We start from the raw sequence: 20,002 nt of genomic DNA, 5'->3' as shown, positions 1-20,002 counted from the left end.
CATATACCATAATTCGTTCAGAGATTTCCTAGCTCATGTGTTCCTCCTTCATTTCCAGTTCTTCTCCATTATGAATAAATATTTTTGAACATATGAGCCTAGAAATGGTATGGTTGGACACGCACAATTCAGTGAATTTTTAAGTGTAGTTTCAGATTGCTTTCGAGAATGAATGGACTAACTTATAATTCCACCAATGGTACATTAGTTTGCTTTCCTGTAACCCTTCCAACAATGGTCATTTTCCTTTTCTGTGCATCATCTTTGACAGTCTAAAGAATTTGAAGCTTTAGTTTGTATTTTCCTAATTATTAAGTGATTTGAAGAATTCCTTCAAATGGTTGTTGATAATTTGATTTTTAAAACCTCCTGTTCATATCTTTTGACCATTTATCAATTAGGTAATAGCTTTTGTTCTTATAAATTTGAATCCATTACTTATATATCTTAGATATGAGACTTTTTTTAGAGAAACTTGCTGAAAAGATTCCCCCCCCCCCCACCAAGTTACTTATTTTTCCTTTAATTTTAACTACACTGGGGTGGGTATTTTTTTTATTTTTTGGATACTAACTTTAAAAAAAAATTTATAACTTTAAATTTTTATAAATCAAACTTATCCATTTTATCTTCTGTGATCCCCTCTATTGCTTTCCCACAAGTTAGAAAGTACTTTCTTTTTTGCTCCTCTAATTTGTTTATGATGTTACTTTTTATGTCTAAGTCATATATCCATTTGGAGACTTTCTTGGTATTTCTTATATGAGATTGGTCTCTATACCCAATTTCTGCCAGACACTTTTCCAGCCGTTTTGTAGAATAGTGACCCCAGGAGATGGGGGGTTTTGTTTTTCACTAAATTCTATGCTACTGTGTTCATTTGTGTCTGTATGTTGTGTACCTATAGATACCTCCCCATTTTTTAAACCAATACCAAACAGTTTTGATCACCAATTTATAGTATGGTTTAATATCTGATCCTGGTAGGCCACTACATAGCTGTTTCAAAGCACCTTACATATTTAGAATAATTTTAATTTTAATATCCCTATTCAAGTTAATCAGTATTTACTTAGTTCATTGTGATGTAGTGGAATCAGTGATTTTATGAATAAGTAGGATAGGGTTAAATTTGACTTAGTTAACTTACAGTAAGAATTATGTAGGTTAGAATTAATTAACCCACAACGATGAATATATTGTTTTTAATTGATTCATAAGATAGATTTGTATTGTATTAGGTAGACCTGTTGTGAAGATTTATATTAACTTGTGTTAGGACTTTGCCCTACTCCACTCCTATGGATGTGCTCTGAGAGCTGCTGTGTTCCAGAAAAACACAGTTTCCCCACTCTCTCTGTTCTTTCATGACCAATATTCATTGCATGCTTGTGAAAAGTCCCAGAGTCTTGTTGCCTAATCACTGACTAAACAGTGGTATTTAAGGGACATCTCCCTTGGCCAAATATGGGAACATGGCCATATATGGGAGTTCCCAATATGGAAGTTTTACTTCCTCATCTTGATCAATCATATGGGCTTCTCCCTTCTGGAAATAGCCAACCGAAGAATTATACCACCTCATTCTATTTGTGGTACTTCCTCAATGGCTATAAAAGAAATTTCTCCTCAAACAGAGGGGTCCTTGACTACAGAGTCTTAGATTCAATAGATTAGGGACCACTAGTCTCCCTAATAAATTGGTTTATGCTTGGAGCTCTGCCTCAGTTTCCTCTTACTGCAGAATGGATTGTTAGGGCTTACAACATATGTTGTCATTTGATCCACACAACAAGTTTGTGAAGTACATAATGCAGGTACGATTTTCCCATTTTACAGATAAAAAGGAACTTAGATGCTTATAGGTTCAGCACCTTGTCTAGATCATATTGTTAGTAAGTTGCAGAGCCAGGACAGGAACTCAGATCTATGATGTACAGATCTAAGATTCTTCCAACCTCTCCACCACTGCATCACAGAAGGTACTGTGCATATCAATATATACAAATAATCGCCTTTGTGATTTATTCAATGTCAGTAAATTGAGGTTGTTCTTTTTCATCAAAAGACTTGGGAAGGTCATGCAGCTATGGGATTTAGGACGCACATGTCATCCAGTTTAGCTCTGATGCCTGTAAGGCCAATGGCATTGATTAAATCCTAGTTCTTTCAAGGCCACATTTTTTTTTTGCATGGAGTACTGGCTCTATACCAAGAATTCTAAAAATACCGTGGATTTCTCACCAGAAGGCTGGCCAAACTGTAGCATAAGTAGAAACTCTTGGTTTGGGGGGCACTACATAAAAAGGCAGAGATGTTTCAGTGTGAACCCACCTTCACGTCAGGGCAAACACACTCCAAGCACCTTCCTGCTGATTCTAGTTCAGGAGATTCATATAGCAAACCATGTTAATTGAAGAATCAAATGACTTCAAGTTATCAAATGACTTCAAGCTCAATGAATCATGTAGTCTGTGCTGCTAGTACTCTTCTCCAAAGGAATCCTGCAGAGAAGGGCTTCTTAATCATTTCAGGGGGGTCCATGAGCTCAGACGAGAAAGGAATACATCTTTATTTCAATATAATTGATTTCCTTTGTCATCCTGTCCATTTTATCTGTTTTAAACCATTATTCTAAGGAGATGCACAAAGATTTCACCATACTGTCAAAGGGGTCCATGACACAGAAATGGTTAAGAGTCTGTGCTATAGAGCAAGAAAGGGACAAAAGCAATCAGATTGCTGATTCATCTATTACACCATCAAGGAAGGCAGGGAAGCTGAACTGTGGAAGTGGAAAGCAATAGCTGCTGCCAGTGGCTCTGGCAAGAGCACAGGTTTCTTCTGTATTAGGGCTGCCTGCATCCAGCAGAAGATGTAAGGAGAAGTAGGACCAGAAGTGTGGTGATGTTTAAATGAGATATGGGACATAAAGCACTTTGCAAACCTATTTACAAACTTGTTTGTTATTATTATTAGCAGCAGCAACAGCAGCAGTAGTAGCAGTAGTAGTAGTAATTATTAATTATCTTACTAGGCTTCCAATCTAGTGACGACTTCATTGCCTCAGCCTTCTACTGTGTTCCTGCAGAGCTCAAGCATGTTTATAGAGCAGTAAGGAGTGTTCTGGTAAATGTTTAACAACCAGGTTCTGGGGTATGGGAGGAAGATATGTATGCACATGTAATTGAAAAAAATTTTTTTCTTCTCCTTTCCCCACACTTTTAAGTTTAATCCGCATTATTAGCACTTTCTGAAGTCTAGACAATCAACAAAATAATACTTCAAGCCCTGAATTGTAGCAGTTGTTGATTTCTGAGATGTGAATGCTTACACTGAAAATTAAATAATTGGATTATGCCCTGCTAGAGCTGACTCCAATACACTTCCAAGTAGGAAAAGCCAGGGGCAGCAGTGGATAGAGCACTAGGCATAAAATCAGAAACACTTGTGCTCAAATCCAGCCTCTTACACTGACTATCTGGGTGACCCTGGGCAAGTCACTTACCTCTGTTTGCTTCGGTTTCTTCAACTGTAAAAAGAGGATAATACTAGCACCTACCTCACAGGGTTGTTGTGAGGATTGAGTGAGATAATATTTGTATTTAGCAGAGTTCCTGGCACATAGTAAGAGCTCCACCAATATTAGTTATTATGATGATGATGATTAATTATTACCTTTTGGCTTGTGTTTTGTAGCCTGGTCCACTACACTGTGATAGCAGAACTTATTCTCTTTGAAAGAAGGGAAAAAGAGAGTAGATGGTCCTTTGTGTCAGAAGAGTGTGACTAGAGGGATCTGGTTTTCCAAGTGCGTTGTTGTTTGTGTTCACTTGTGTTTTGCATGTCTCTGGGGACGTCTTATGTAATGAGTCATGCTTTATGCTGCCTGAGGTCTTGGGTACAGAGGACACTGAAAAGGTTGGTGCTATTGGATCTGAGGTACAAAGTGAGTAATAGCTTCTTTGACAACATTATCTAGGGCAGTGTGGTACAGGAGAGAGTTCTGGTCTTGAAATCAAAGGATTGGGGTTAGAATCCTGGTTCTGCCATTTATGAATGGTGTGACATTGGACAAGTCACTTAATTTCTCTGGCTCTCAGTTTCTTCATCTATAGAATGTTGGTTTGGACTAGAGCACTTCTAGGGTCCATTCCAGCTTGAAATCTATGGTCCTTTTCTGTTTTTTCCCCACCATGACTTGTCAGAGATCACAGGACTCTATTATTTCTTTTATAAAAACTAATTTCTAACGGTCTTGATTAAGCAAAAGCATTATTTTGCTGATGTTTAGAGGGACCATACTTCCCAGTCCTTCTCATCTCCAATATTTATTAAAAGAATGCAATAACATGCATCATTACTCTGGAAATCAAGGCTCAAAGCAACACTAAGTTTACAGTCCCAGGAATTTTTACCTTAAATGGCAGAATTTCATTAGCCGTAACTTAGAACTTCAATATTTTTCCTAATGTTTTCCTAACAGTTAACATTTCATTAATCCTTTGCTTATAAATAAAATTGCAAGTCACGTCATCATCTCCTTGATGTCATGGTCCTTTTTGAGGACGAAGGATAAACCACAATCTGTGAGTAGTATAAGCTACCCTAATGGGGACCCAGCTGGCCAGTTCCAGTTGGGCAACTCCTTCCCTCTCCTCCCTTCCCTTCCCCTCCTCTCCTCTCCTCTCCTCTCAGATCATATCATGCCTTACCTAAGGGTGTTCTGCCCAAAGGAAGGTTAATTTTGATGGCTTAAACCTACCTAGATAACTTAGGGTTTACTGGCTAGATTTCTTTCTCAAAGACCAAACCTTAAACCCAATTTACTCAGAATCTCATGTTGGATAATAATAGGTCCCTGCCCAAGCACCACATAATGCTTATTTTTTGGGGCCCTCCTGGGTCAGGGTGAATGTAAATAACAACTGTGTCTCTTTTGACCAGGAACCCTGAGGGTCTTTGCTTCCAAATTTGATGTTTTTTATTCAAGGAACCATCCCTTGACTCAACTTCTTAAAGAGGCCTATTCACTGAATGGGTATTGCCTCGCTCAAAGTAAAAACATGAAAAGACCACAGCTTCCAAAGGCCAAGATCTCCCACTGCATCCTGGGCCATCTCCAGCCTTCCTGATCTATATCTGTCCACTGGCGGAGAAGAAAGTGAAGCTGGTGACTCTGCACAGCCCTCCCTCACTCAAATCCAATTGAATTGCAAGTCATGTCATCTCCCTGATGTCATAATCCTCTTTGAGAACAAAGGATGAACCACACAACACACACAAATACCTAATAGTTGATTCATCATCAAGATGCTGAAGCCACATCTTTAAAACACCTCATGTACTTTCATAATAGCCAAGATTTTAAAATGAAAATATGCTATTATCATAAATATTATCATCATTATTATTACCTGTTTATAACTAAATATATCATTCATATTTAACAGTTTTCAAATATCTAGTTTTTTGTCACATGCTGGTGCACGTGCATTGGATAGAGCACCCGACCTGGAGTCGGGAAAACCTGACACAAATCTAGCCTCAGATACTGACTAGCTTTGTGACCCTGGGCAAGTCACTTAACCTTGTTTGCCTCAGTTTCTTCAGCTATAAAATGAGCTGGAGAAAGAAATTGCAAACCACTCCAGTATCTTTGCCAAGAAAACCCCAAAGGGTTTTCTGAGAAAGTCAGATGTGACTGAAGAAATGACTGACCATATCAGGACTTGATTTATTGTCATAACAATTGTCTAGACATAAGAAAATGATGGAGAAAATGTGAAGAATGCAGTGTGATCTTAAAAGTGTGTTGTACATAATTCCCCCCCACCCCCAGAGAGCCAGTTGTTAAACATTTAGAAATAAGTCCCAGACACACCTGTCCACCTCTGCAGATCCCAACTCTTCTATTAGTTGACATTCTTTGTGAAATCCTATGTCCAAAGAATTTTAACATGTGTTGGCCAGCCTGATCCACGGGCCTATTGGGACTTAACTGGGCTCCTTCTTGGATGATAGCTGAAAAGACCCTCACCAAAGCCCAGTCAGAGATAGGGTTCCATTTGTACAGCCTTGGAGAACCCAAGGCTGCCTTCATGCTGCAATGAGATATTGGAGGACTCTGATGCAGGAATATTGAGAGCATTAAAACATCTCTCACCCTGGCATAATTTTTTTTTTACTTTTCTATGTGCTTCAACATACAATATTCTCCTTAAAGTAAAATGACTTTATCATTCCTATTTTAGAGATGATAGAAGAAAGGCTCGGGGAAGTAGAAGATGATACATGTTCACATGGTCAGCTGACAGCAGAGTTGAGACTAGAATCTGCATTTTGAGAGTGAACACCCAAGACCCTCACAGGGGCTGTCTGTGTAATACTTCCAAAGGAAAAAAAGGTAGCCTTAGCTTTACCCTGATGGGCAGCTGGGTGGTTCAGTAGATAGAACACCAGGCCTGGAATTAGGAAGACCTAAGTTCAAATCTGGCCTCAGACACTTACAGCTGTGTGACAAATCACTTAACCCCGTGGGCCTCATTTTCTCATCAGTAAAATGAGCTGGAAAAGAAAATGGCAAACCACTCCAGTCTCTTTGCCAAGAAAACCCCAAAGGGGGTCATGAAGAGTCATACACAACTGAAAAATGGTTGAAAAATAACAAAAGCCCTAATACTTTATAGAGTGTGTGTTAGTGTGTGTGTGGGGGCGGGGGGGAGGTATGTTTGTTTGCTCTGCCCCTTATCACGTAAGATAATGGGTTTGGAATTGAAAGGAATTTTTGAAGTTATCTAAGTCCAATCTCCTCTTTTACTGGATGAAGAAACTGAAGTCTACAGAAGCAAAATAATTTACACCAGGTAGTAAATGGAAGGGTCAGGATTTGAATCCAGGACATCAGATTCTATATCCAGTGCTCTTTCTACTGTACCACAAAGACTCAATGTCTATGTCATTGTCAAATGTGTTGAATACCAATTGTTGTTTCACCATCCTCTAAATATTGTTAGTCTCCCTAATTGACAAAATGCATGATCCCATATTTGTGAATTTGACTGTGATATAAATTTGCCACTAATTTCATTTTGTTTTTAGATGTCATGGGTACAAGGCACACCTTCCATTGGACAGCATTTACCTAGGACTTCATAGTGGGGCAAGGGGTCAGGACCATCAAGATCTTTTATGGTGGAGGTGTCCAAGGTTCTGATTGAACCTCCCCAGTTTGGGGAGCGGGGTAGGAATGGGGCTGTGACTGAGAAATCATTGCTCAGTTGGGGGTCAGATGTTTAGTGTGAACAAGCTAAGTCCAAAAGTTAGACAATGTAAATCTAAATCTAAAGATCTAAAAGGAGAGGCCATGCAGGGGGTAGGGGGACAGGTCCTGAAGAAGTTGGCTGAAATCCGAAAATCAAAACAAAATTCAAGGAAGGCAGACAAGCAGTGGCGGCAAAAAATTGTCTGAGCATCAGTACCTGTGGCTCCAACAAGCTGTAGCATGTGCAGTGGCTACACTCCAATAAAACTATCTTGGCAGATGAACTAAACCAGATGTAAGGTAATCAATGGGTCCATAGGTGAGTTAGGGGTATGCCTAGCCCAAGTATGTGAAGACTTCCCCTGGTGGAATGGGCAGATGGAAACAATTTATTCCAATGGCCGTGAAGGAGACTGAAGCAGCAACCTTGGAGCACTGAGAGCTTAGTCATTCACTACATCTGGATTATCACCAGTTGTCTGACTTTGTCTTGTCACTGGACTTCGATGAGAGGAAGTACCTGCTCTCAAGAAGCTTCCATTCTAATTAAGGTAGAGTCTAGCTTCAGAGCAGATAGAAAGCCCCAGGACCCAGGGTGGGTTGTATGGGCTGAGAACATATTGGAGAGCAATGACAGGGCGGGAGATGCTTGACCAGTGATGATCATGAAGTAGACAATGGGTCTGAAATCTGGAGGGGAGCTCTGGGTATTACCTCAGAAAGAAAGAGGGAAGGCAGGGTTGGGGAGATGTGTATACATCTAAGAAGGGGCATCCAGCGCCTGGTGGGAACTGGGCAATGGGAGCTAGCGTTGAAGAAGAAAAGGGCTCCCTGAAGCAGATGCCTGCTGGGCTCTTTGACAACCTTTAATATGTGAAGGGTAGGTGGGCAGGAAAGGAAAAGAGGAAGGTGACCAGGTCCTGGTAAGACTCCCTCTTGACTCCATGATATGTAATTTTGGGGGAGAAGGAAAGGAATATCTGTGATTTTATTCATGTAGGGGCTTCCTGATAAAAAAAAAAAACTCCCTTTGCCAATGCAAGTCAGCAAAACTGACCTTTTTGGTGTGCAGGCATTTCAGTCATGTCTGACTCTTTGTGACCCCATTTGGAGTTTTCTTGGCAAATATTGTGGAGTGGTTTGCCATTTCCTTCTCCAGCCCATTTTACAGATGAGGAAACTGAGGCAAACAGGGTTAAGTGACTTGCCCAGGGTCACAAGGCAGTATGTCAGAGGATTCAAACCCAGTTCTTCCTCACTCTGAAGTCAGTGGTATACCCCCTAGACCATTGACCCTCTCTTAGAGATGAAGTACTGGGGCCCAGATTGGAGAAACATTTTACCAAAAGTCACATAGCTCCTAAGACTTGAATCCAGATCTTCTCATTCCAAGCAAGGCTACCAAAATCAAACCTTTTTTTTCTTTAAGTCCAACCTGATGTGCCAATAAGAGGCAAGCAGCTATTGTGGTAAAATGTCAATCAAACCAGTCAAATACTGTCTGATCACAAATAATGTTAAAGGCAGAGCACCTCTAGAGTACTTAGCTGGCCTCGCTATAGTAGGATGAGGAATCTGAGGACTTATTTCCTTTGGGACAGATCTGATAATATAGTCATTTGAATACCTATTAAGAATTTTTGAAATGCAGAAAGAACACAATGTCCAACACTGAATAATTCAGACAAAAGTTTGCCACAGACATGGTGCTTGATTTTGGACCTTACCATCTAGCTTATTGATATGACCTATACAATTAAATGTTCCACAAAATAATCAAGTCAAAAATGTATATGAGGTATCCATGTAATAAATTTGCCAAGTGGTATGTAGGAATGAGGTTTACTCAGCAGTAGTGAGTAGGTTTCTTAGGGGTATCAGAGTGGTGCCATGATTCCAGGTATTAGAGAGCATTATGACCATAAAGATACAGGTAGGGAGGTTAAGCTCATACAGGAGACAATTGGGATGGCCAGCAGGCCTAACCATTGACTACACAGAAAATAGTGTGAAATGAGTCTGTAAAACTACTTTGGCACCAGATTGTATGAGAGAATGCCAGAAAAGGGTAGTTTCACTCTTATTCAACAGGCAGTAGGGAGCCATTGCAGGTCTTAGAGGAATGTAATGCCATAACTAGATCATAATACACATACAAAATACTTCATAATAAAACAGATTTAAAAGGATAGAAAGTTGCTGTGGCTGTTGACCATGGTAGGTGTTAAGTGTTTATTGAATTAGTTGGGAGGGAGGGGGAGAGGGGGAAGAAAGACATCATGTATGCATGCCAGGGGCCACCCATTAGTCAGTCAATAAACATTTATTAAGTTCCTACTATGTATTAGGCACTGTGTTAAATCCTGGGGGTAGAAATATGAATAAAGTAAATAGTCTCCACCCTCAAGGACCTTTGCAATTTAACGGGGGAAGACAACAGAAAACGAAGGAGAAAAATGGGAGAGGGCAGTGGCCAGGGAAAGATATCTGACTTGGGTACTTGCTGAAAAAGTAATAGAAAACCCAAAGTCATGTAGGTAGGTGAGAACTCGGGCAGGGGGATGTGGGAGGGGAAGAGGAGAGAGATATACCTATGCATGTTCCCTCAATTTCTTAATAAATTCTTGATTAATTGGGTCAATCACTCAGGGATATAAAAAAAAGTTTATTTATAATTCCTACCCTTACATAACTTATAAACTTGAACAGGGAACAGATAAAACATTTACTGAAATGAACCTAAAACATGTTTATTCCATATACTACATTCTCAATAAAATTAAAGTAATTGAATTATGATATTCTCCAGAATTCTGATAGACACACTTCATTCTTTGGAGACCAAAGAAAGTAACCATTAAGGAATTATCATCTTAAAGTTTGGATTGTGGAGTGAAAATATTAATTCTATTCATTGGCTAGGCAGCTCTTTCTCAGCTCTAAGAGAGATTTGTCCCTTTCCATATAAACCATTCTGAACAGTATTCATGGTGTCTATTCTATGAGCTCCTTCGTGAGAGGAGGCCCAGAGGCGGCATCATCTCCCTCACACATCAGTGTTCAGAGGACAGATGGTCATGGATGGTACATTTTCCCCTGTCACTGAGTGGCCAATCAAAAAAATGGGCCTGAGAGGCTCTGAAAAGTGTAGAGAAGGAGAAGAAAATACAATAGTGTCTTCAAGAACATCGTAAAACAGGAGTGTTTGAGAAACACAGTCCAAAAACACTCCTAGCTGGTGTATAGGCGTCCTCACCTGCTGCCTTGAAAATGGAAAGCAGGTCAGAACGTAAGGAGCATTTGCTTCCTGGTGGCAGCTGAGCAGGAATATTTCTTGAGGGGCATCATGTCTGCTATTCCTCCTGTTTAGGGATTCCTTACAGACACCCACAGCCCACTCAGACTGTCCTTTCACATCCACCTCCCAATAGTGTTTGCCTGAACTGAAGGCCTGCACAGCCATTACTGCATTGAAAGACAATCTCTCAGGACTGTTGGGCACCTTCTGCAAGGTACCTCCATTGGTTACACTCTTTAGATCCTCAGAGATGATGAGACAAGGATTGGCTGTTTCAGCATCCAGGGTGATGTTCACTGCAGAAAATAGAGGAAATGGTTGGGTAAAAGCAATAGGAAGGGGTAGCTAGATGGTGCAGGAGGGGGAAGGCAGTAGGGAGGGGGAGGGACCCCTGGAGTCAGGAGGACCCAAGTTCAAATCCAGTCTCAGAAACTTGAACACTTACTAGCCGCACAACTTTGTTTTGGGGTTTTTTCTGGGCAGGGCAATTGGGGTTAAGTGACTTGCCCAACGTCACACGGCTAGTACATGTGTCAAGTGTCTGAGGTCACATTTGAACCCAGGTCCTCCTGATGTCAGGGCCAGTGCTCTACTCACTCACCTAGCTACCTTATAGCTGAATAACTTTGGACTCAACCCCAAATGCCTCACTAATAATAATAATAATAGGAAGGCCCTACTCGTGTTCAACACTAAGCAGTGGTTCTGATTCCCAGGTAGTGGGGAATCCACAGAACAAGAAGGCTTCTTGTTTGCACAACCTCTTTTACCCCTCAGCTGACCTAAAATGGAAACCCTCATATTTCAGGCTAAAGCGCATGCCGCTGCCACCCCTGCATTCCCAGACCTCCCTTATCCTGTCAGGGCAGGGCCAACCTAGGAACCAGTTTTCTGGAGCTTTCAATGACCTAAAGCACAGATTTCCCTTCCACATTTTTCCATCCATCTCAGATGAGGCAGTGGTTCAAGTGGTGCCCTGTGACCAAAGGAATACCAACTGGATTCTTGCATGAGGATCTTACCTTGGAACATGTACAGCATTTCCCTCATCCCAGTGATGCTACACTGCCACAACTCTGGGATGATTGTGACAGGCTTAGGCCTCTGGAGCAGCAATGATGCACTCCTGAAAAAATAAGAAAAGACAGATTTGGTTAGGTAACTTCACTGTACCCCACTGGCCTGTTCTGTACATGGTTACCAAGGCCTCCTTAGGGATTTGGGCACACATGTCAGGCTTCATAGAGGTACTTTGGTATTTACTATCCTTCTCCTTCAGTACACACCGCCTGCTCCCTGCCCCAACCCACAAACTCCTCACTTAGAGACTAAATGGAAACTCACCTGCTCAAAGTGTCTTTCACATCCTGGAGGAAGAAAAAGAAAAAGGGTTAGTGGTGCTTATAAAGCACTTCCTTGCCCTCCTGTCTGTGTCACTGTCTCCCAAGGAATCTCAGAAGTCAGATTCTCCACAGTCTCCTGCCCCATCCTCAATGTGAATCCCAAGACATTCTATTTTACTGAATCACAAGTGTTAGAAGAAGCTGAACGCAAGATATGAAATCTATCAGGTTAAGTGGGCAGGTTCTGCCTTTTGGGGGTGACAGCCAGTGAGGGAGTCAAGCAAGACCCATGCAAGGTCTCGGTTGTTGAACACAGAAGGGACCTTTGGCTCCTTGCCTCTTGGGGGGCAGCCCAGTGCACCTTCCTCTGACAAGGTCTCCACAGTTCTCACCTGCATTAGCTCGGCATAGGGTTTCTGGCCTTCTTCCTCGAGGTCTATGATCATTGCCATCAGCCTTTCACTATGTTCAGTCATCTGGATCATGTCCTCTTTGACATTTTGACCACTCTTGATTTTGTCCCTTTCTAGCTCTTTTAGATATTGCCGTTCTTCCTCATGCAAATATTGGTGCATTCTCTTATATTCAAATCTGATCATCTCTTTCCAGTCATTAATATGCCTCTGCAAGGATACAAGAAGTCTGGCTACTCAGATCCTGATAAACTCTTATTTTCCCTAGTTGGTTATTAGGCCCTCAGCCTGCTCCACTCAGACATCCTGTATATGTCCCCTCATTTCCACAACTGTCCTTTCAAAATTCAACCAGACAAAATTGCTCTTCTCAAAGCAGTCCAATGAACAGGATTACTCACAGACAAATTGTTTGGCCCCTGCCAGCACCATCACAAACAGTAAGTTTTCCGGCCTCTCTTGGAGAGTAATTTTCTCTCTTTCAAGATGATGGGGTACAAATAAATATCCCCTCACCAGACAATCTTCCCTCAGTCACTACAACCCGACATGGGATTCTTTCTTCCTAACTCCCACACTTCTTGCCCACTCTCTGAAACATCAACATTTGCAGTGAATTCCCAAGTGCATTGTAGTTTGCCTTATGGGCCTAATTTCAGGAGATTAGTTCTGTGAGTGGCCTTTCAAAAAGTAGCCCTTGTTATAACCCACTAGACTTAGCCTTGACTGCCAGCTAGCTTCAGGACGACTCTTCTTGCAGGAGCAAGAGCCAGATACTTACAATTATTTTCTGCTTTTCCTTGGATATCAATTGCCAAACTTCTTTTAGTTCCTGCCATAAGTGACTCTGGGACTCCCGAAGCTTCTTCTGTAGAAGAAGCATCTACAATGTCACAAGCACATCAGTTGAATCCAAACTTTTTATAATACAATCATTGGTAATTGGATAAGTGGGTCTTACTGTATTTGTGAAGTGGTGTGGGGGGTGGGGAGAGATGGGGGGTAATGAAGTAAAAGATAAAAGGTAGGTTGGAGCCAGAATGTGAAGAGAAAAGGAACAAGTCAGCCCAATTTTTATTAAGAGAATTTAGACTTCCCCAATAGACAGGTTCTGCTCCAAACAAGATAGTTGACAGTCCTGTTATACTCTGCACTTATGTGACCCCTTCTGAAGGATTGTGCCCAGTTTGGAGTGACCTATTTTAAGAAGGTCATTGCACTTCCTAGGATTTTTTTTTCCCCTTTCAGAAGTAGAACAGGCTGCCTCAGGATTAGTCACTGAATATCTTCAAGCAGACACTGGATGCCTGACTACTTTATGGGTATTTTGTAGGAAAGTTTCCTCCTGCATATAGTTTAGATGGTTTGTGAGATCGTTTGTAACTCTGAGATTCTATGCTTCACCCTTGTGACCTAACATTCTTGCAGCTGAGAAGTTTGCTGTCAGTGGGTCTCATATCATCTAGGAAATTTCCCATAAGGCACTCTACTTACTCTGTAGGTCTCAGCAGCCTCTTCTAACCCAGAAAGTGTGTGAGTCTCATGTTCCCCTTTTTCAGAACATGTTTCAGATTGAGAGAGTGGAGTCTGTTCTTCCTTGGATTCTTCACATCCCTCACTGTTGTCTTGTCCTTCAGGGTTCTGTAGGTTCTGGGGTCTGTACTGTTTGGCAAGGACAGCTAGCTTGCCCAGATGGAAATTCATTTGAAATTCTCTTTTCTGGGAGACTTCTTGGCACTCAGGGCAAGAGAAAGAAGTAGAGGCTTCCTGCCAGCTTTTGAGAAGACAACGTTGGCAAAAACTGTGGGTACAGTCAATAGTGATGGGGTTTTTGAAATAATCCTTACAAATGGAGCAGGTGAGCTCCTCCTGGATTTTGGTAAGTACCTCCTTAGCTTCCATTTTCCTAAGGAGAGAGGATGGGAATGGTAATAGTCAAGGCCTGGGGCAAGAAGGCTTATTGATTTCACAATCTTTCTGCCTGGCATCAGTCATCTCTGATCTCTCACTTGGTGAGTTAAATGGGGTTAGGCTACATGATGAAATGAGAAAATGATGAAAATGAAATAGACATTTAAACGGTGGTCCAGAACTAGACTTAGGAGACTTTTCATTGACCTGATTATTTACCTCTTTCCTATCCAACGTACCCTAAAGTAAGTCTTTTCATTTGTCTAACTCGCAGTTTCAATGATCCATTATTTTTAAATGTTATGGTAGAACTCCATTTCATTGAGCTTAATTTTGTCTATCATATTGTCTTGTAACTACACAGAGCTACATAAAAGGTGCTTATGGCTGGCAGACATTGAAGATTATTAGGTCTCAAGCCATTTCCGGCTATTGCCCCCACCATCAAAGGGCAAGAGACAATTGTCCCCAATAATTGGATTAAATACAAGCAATATTCATTAAGAGCCTGCTATGAGGGGAAGGATGGAGAATGGAGCCAAGATGGCAAAGAAAAGGCAGGAACTTGCCTAAGCTCTCCAAAATTCTCCTCCAAACAACTCTAAATGACACTGCAAAACAAATTCTGGGGCAACAGAACCCATGAAGAATGGGGTGAAATAATTTTCCAGCCCTAGCTGATATATATTGTCAGCAATAATGCGCCAAGGTGAGGGTAGAGCACAGTTCATTGCAGGAAACGCCAGGCAAGCCAGCAACAGGCCTTGGAGAGTGGGGTGAGGAACTGAATCAGCAGCATTAGTAGCTTCCAGAGTTCTCAGCCCACAAAAGGTTAGGGCATCTGAAAACTGGTCTGAATGAGATTACAGAGGTCACTTTGCTGACACTGGGCACAGGATTCTGTTGCGTTGCCCAAATGCAGATCAAAGTTTAGTTCTGGGTCATAGTTCCAGCATGAAGAAGAGCACTAGTACACTAGAGCTTGCTGTTACAAGAGAGCAGGGGCCCTGGTCATAGTTCCAGGGCAGAAAAAATGCTTGTGGTTCCTCATAGACCAGAGGACAGTAGTCAACACACTTCTCCTTTGGTCATTCCACGTTGGAAAAATGAAAAACTTACAGACCCCAAGATCTAGCTCTGAAAACAGCTGCCCAAAAACCTGAGACTTAGGACAGTGCCCCCTCCATCCTGGGAGCAGAGCCAAAATTTAGCATAAAGTTAAGAAATAAGCTGGAAAAATAAGAAAGCAATAAAAAAGTACCCAACCATAGAAAGTTACTATGGTGACAGGGAAGATCAAAACACAAGCTCAGAAGAAGATAACAAAATCAATAACTACTATATCTAAAGCCTCACAGAAAAATGTGAATTAGTTTCAGGGCCCTCCAAAAATTCCTGGGAAAGCTCCAAAAGGATTTTAAAAATCAAATAGCAGAGGTTGATGAAAAATTTGGAAAATAAATGAGAATGATGCAAGAAAATAATGAAAATAGAGTCAACAGTTTAACAAAGAAGGCAAACAAAAAAAACACTGAAGAAAATAATACCTTAAAAAACAGAATAGGCAAAATGGTAAAAGAGGCACAAAAATCAACTGAAGAGAAGAGCTCCTTAAAAACAGAATTAGTCAAATGGATAAAAAGATACAGAAGCTCACTGAAAAATCATAAATGGGCAAGTGGAAGCTAATGACTCCATGAGACATCAAGAAAAAGTATAACAAAATCAAAAGAATTAAAAAATTAGAAGAAAATGTGAAATATCATATTCAAAAAAACAACTGACTTGGAAAAAAATTCAGATAAGATCATTTAAGAATTATTGGATAACCGGAAAGCTATGACAATAAAAAGCCTAGACATCATCTTTCAAGACATTATCAAGGAAAATTGCCCTGAATATTCTAGAACCAGAAAGGAAAATAGAGATTAAAGAATCCACCAATCATCTCCTGGAAGAAATCACAAAATGAAAACCCCCAGGAATATTATAGCAAAATTCCAGATCTCCCAGGTTAAGGAGAAAATATTACAAGCAACCAGAATGAAATAACTCAAATATTATGGAATCACAGACAGGATAATACAAGATTTAGCAGCTTCTATATTAAAAAATTGTAGGGCTCGAAATATGCCATTCCAGAGGGTAAAGGAGCTAGGATTGCAACCAAGAATCACCTATCCAGCAAATCTGAGTATAATTCTTCAGGAGAAAAATAGACATTCAATGAAACAGAGGACTTTCAAGCATTCTTGATGAAAAAAAAAAAGTTGAATAGAAAATTTGACTTTCAAATACAAGATTAAAGAGAAGCATAAAAAGGTAAACAGGAAAGAGAAATCATAAGGAATCCAATAAGGCTAAAATGTTTACATTCCTACATGAGAAGATCAAGCTTATAACTTCTAAGAACTTTATTAGGACAATTACAAGGAGTGTACATAAATATTGAGCATGGGTATGAACTGAATATAATGGGATATCTAAAAAAATTAAATTAAGGGGTGAGAAGGAGGAATGCACTGGGAGAAGGAGAAAGAGAGAGGTAGAATGGGGTAAATTATAAAAGAGGATTAAAGGAGCTTTTACAGTGGAGGGGAAGATGGGGAAGGTAGAGGAGGGGAGCACTTAAACCTTACTCTCAAAGGAATTGGCTCAAAGATGGAATTATATACTTGGGTATAGAAATCTAAGTAGGAGGGGAAGGGGATAAGAAAAAGGTGTGGGTAATAGATGGGAAGGAAGATTGGGGGAGGCAGTAGTCTAAAGCAAAATACTTTTGAGGATGGAGAAGGTGAAAGTAGAGAGAGAGTAGGATAAACAGAGAAAAATAGAATGGTGGGAAATATGCAGTTTACAATCATAACTGTGAAAAAAATTTTACAGCAAGTTTCTCTGATGAAGGCGTCATTTTTCAAATATATAGAGAACTGAGTCAAATTTATAAAAATAAGAGCCATTTCCCCAACTGGTAAATGGTCAACTGCTATGAAAAGGCAGTTTTCAGTTGAAGTAATCAAAGCTATCTATAGTAATATGGAAAAAAGTGCTCCAAATCACTACTGATCAGAGAAATTAAAATCAAAACAACTCTGATGTATCATCCCACACCTATCAGATGGGCTAATATGACAGAAAAGGAAAATAGGAGGGGATGTGGGAAAATTGAGACACTAATGCTCTGTTGGTGGAGCTATGAATGGACTCAACCATTCTGGAGAGCAATTTGGATTTATGCTCAAAGGGCTATAAAACCATGTATACCTTTTAACCCAGAAATACTACTACTAGGTCTGTATCACAAAGAGATTAAAAAAAAAAGAAAATACACAAAATTATTTATAGCAACTCTTTGTCAAAGAATTAGAAATTGAAGGGATGTTTATCGATTGAGAAATGGCTAAACAATTTTTGGTATTTGGTTGCGATAGAATACTACTGTACTATAAGAAATGATGAGAGGATGCTCTCAGAAAAACATAAAAAGACTTACATGAACTAATGCAAAGTGAAATGACCAAAACCAGGAAAAAATTGTACAGTCATAATAAGATGATCAACCATGAATAACTTTGCTGTTCTCAGCAATACAATGATCCAAGACAATTCCAAAGAACTTATAATGAAAAAATGCTGTCCATCTCCAGGGGAAAACTGATTGAGTCTGAATGTAGACCAAAGCACACTTTTTGAAAAATTTTGTTTTTCTTGGGGTTTTTTTGTGTTTTCTTTCACAACATGACTAATATGGAAATATGTTTTACATGATTTCATATGTATAATCCATACCAAATTGCTTACCTTCTCAATGAAGGGGGGAGGGAAGGGAAGGAGACAGAGAATTTGGAGCTCAAAATTTTAAAAAATAAATGTTAAAAACTGTTTTTACATGTAAAAATTTAAATTTAAAAAATTTAATTAAAAAGAAGTCAGTCATGTCCAGAGGGTCTTTCTTCTTACACTATAGTCACAAACTTACTAATAGCATTCATATCCTTGCACTCAAGTATGCCCTGAAAATAAAGACCTTTCTTATCTAGATCATGACCCAAACTTCTTCCTTGACCTCCTGTCTTAAAATTCCACCTTCCTCTGGGATATATTTACTTTGAGGTCCTCGCATCACCCAAAACTCACAATGTCCAAAAGATAATTTTTCTTCAGCCTCTAAAACTTACCCCTCATCTTAACTCTTTCTGTTGATGGCACCCTTGCCTAATCATCCATGTCTGAATCCTTGACAATCTTTTCTCTATTTAACCCCTATATCTGAGAAGTTATTAAGTTTGTTACTTCTGCCTCCTCCATATCATTTGTATTCATCACCATCTTTCAACTAGCAAGGTTATTCATTAGCTCCTTTTGCTGTTTTTTTGGCTGTTTCAGTCATGTCCAACCATTTGTGATGCCATTTGGGGTTTTCTTGGCAGAGATACTGGAGTGGTTTGCCATTTCCTTCTCCAACCCATCTTAAAGATGAGGAAACTGAGGCAAGCAGGGTTAAGTGACTTGCCCAGGATCACAAAGCCGGTAAGTATCTAAGGCCAGATTTTAACTCAGGTCTTCCTGACACCAGGCCTGGCACTCTAACCACTGTGTCACCTAGCTGCCCCTCTTTTAGCTCCTAGTTAGCTTATAAAAACAGCTTACTAGCTGGTTTCAGTCCCTTAGCTCTGTCTTTTCACCAATTTGTGAAGAATGAATAGTTTTGAAGAATGAATAGCCAGTTTTTCCACTGGCTACCTAAAAAGAAATAATCCAAGTACCCTATCCTGGAATCCATAGACTTCCTACCTCCAACATAATTCTAATTTCACCCTGCCACTCTTCACAAACTCTATTTTCCAGTAAAACAAGATATTCCCTGATTTTATCCTGCTCTCTTGAATCTCTTTGTTTTCAAGTACACTCTCTCATGGTGGGAACATCTTTCCCCCAACATCTCAGGATAATGAAATACTTCTTTCTTTAAGCTATAGTTCAGGGGTCAATTTCTCCATGTATTCTTATTTGAATCTTCTAAGCTGAGATAACTTTTCTCCTCTAACATATCCTGAAAGCCAGACCTCTCCAATCTACTTAATTATCTTGTGATTTATACTATAAGAATTGAGCTACATATCTTATTCTACCTACTACCTCCTACTTAGAAATTCCTTGAAGTTAAGCCCTATTTTTAATCTTTATTCCAAAAGTGATTAGTATTTCATGGAGTAGAATGAGTTAAACAAAGAAGAGTAAAGATTTAACTTTTATAGGCTCCAATTGACTAAATTTGACTAATTTGTTTTTAAAAAATTGAGGATGTCATGGGCATAGAGTCCAAAATTTGAGTTAGAATTGTCATTTTAGGGAAACTCCCCTAAACTGGTTAGGATTCCACTCCTTGGTGTGACTAATGACAGAAGGCGAGGCAGATAAGGAAAATGCTGTAAACAGAGCCTGGAAAAGGTCAATGAGAAATCTAGGAATTGGAAATTCTGAACTCTCTTTCATTGCCTTTGCCTAGAATTTCATTTCCAAATTTATTTAATTTTGGGGGGTGAGGGAGGGGGAAGGAACTAGACTCATTATTTCATTGGTATATATAAGGCCTTTCATCCCAGTGATGAAATTCCCTCTACTAATCCAAATTGGCAACTGCTCTGCTACTTAGAGTTTTAGAGCCTTAAATGGGGATAATGGTAGGTTAAGTGATTTGTTGATTGTTAGGTTAAGTAACTAGTAGGTTAGGTGATTACGTAGCCTGTAATTGTGTGGGATTTGACATGAA

General features: G+C 39.9%; 1 pseudogene; it reads right to left on the bottom strand.

Annotated features, from left to right (window-relative positions):
- The window catches only part of LOC118837008, a 39,664-nt pseudogene extending 25,444 nt beyond the window's left edge, over positions 1 to 14,220 (bottom strand).
- Between the last annotated feature and the right edge of the window lie 5,782 nt (positions 14,221 to 20,002).

Source organism: Trichosurus vulpecula, chromosome 2 (genome assembly GCF_011100635.1).
Source record: "Trichosurus vulpecula isolate mTriVul1 chromosome 2, mTriVul1.pri, whole genome shotgun sequence".
Taxonomy (NCBI): domain Eukaryota; kingdom Metazoa; phylum Chordata; class Mammalia; order Diprotodontia; family Phalangeridae; genus Trichosurus; species Trichosurus vulpecula.
Note: the sequence above shows the minus strand (reverse complement) of the source record. Positions and strands in the feature narration are given on the sequence as shown.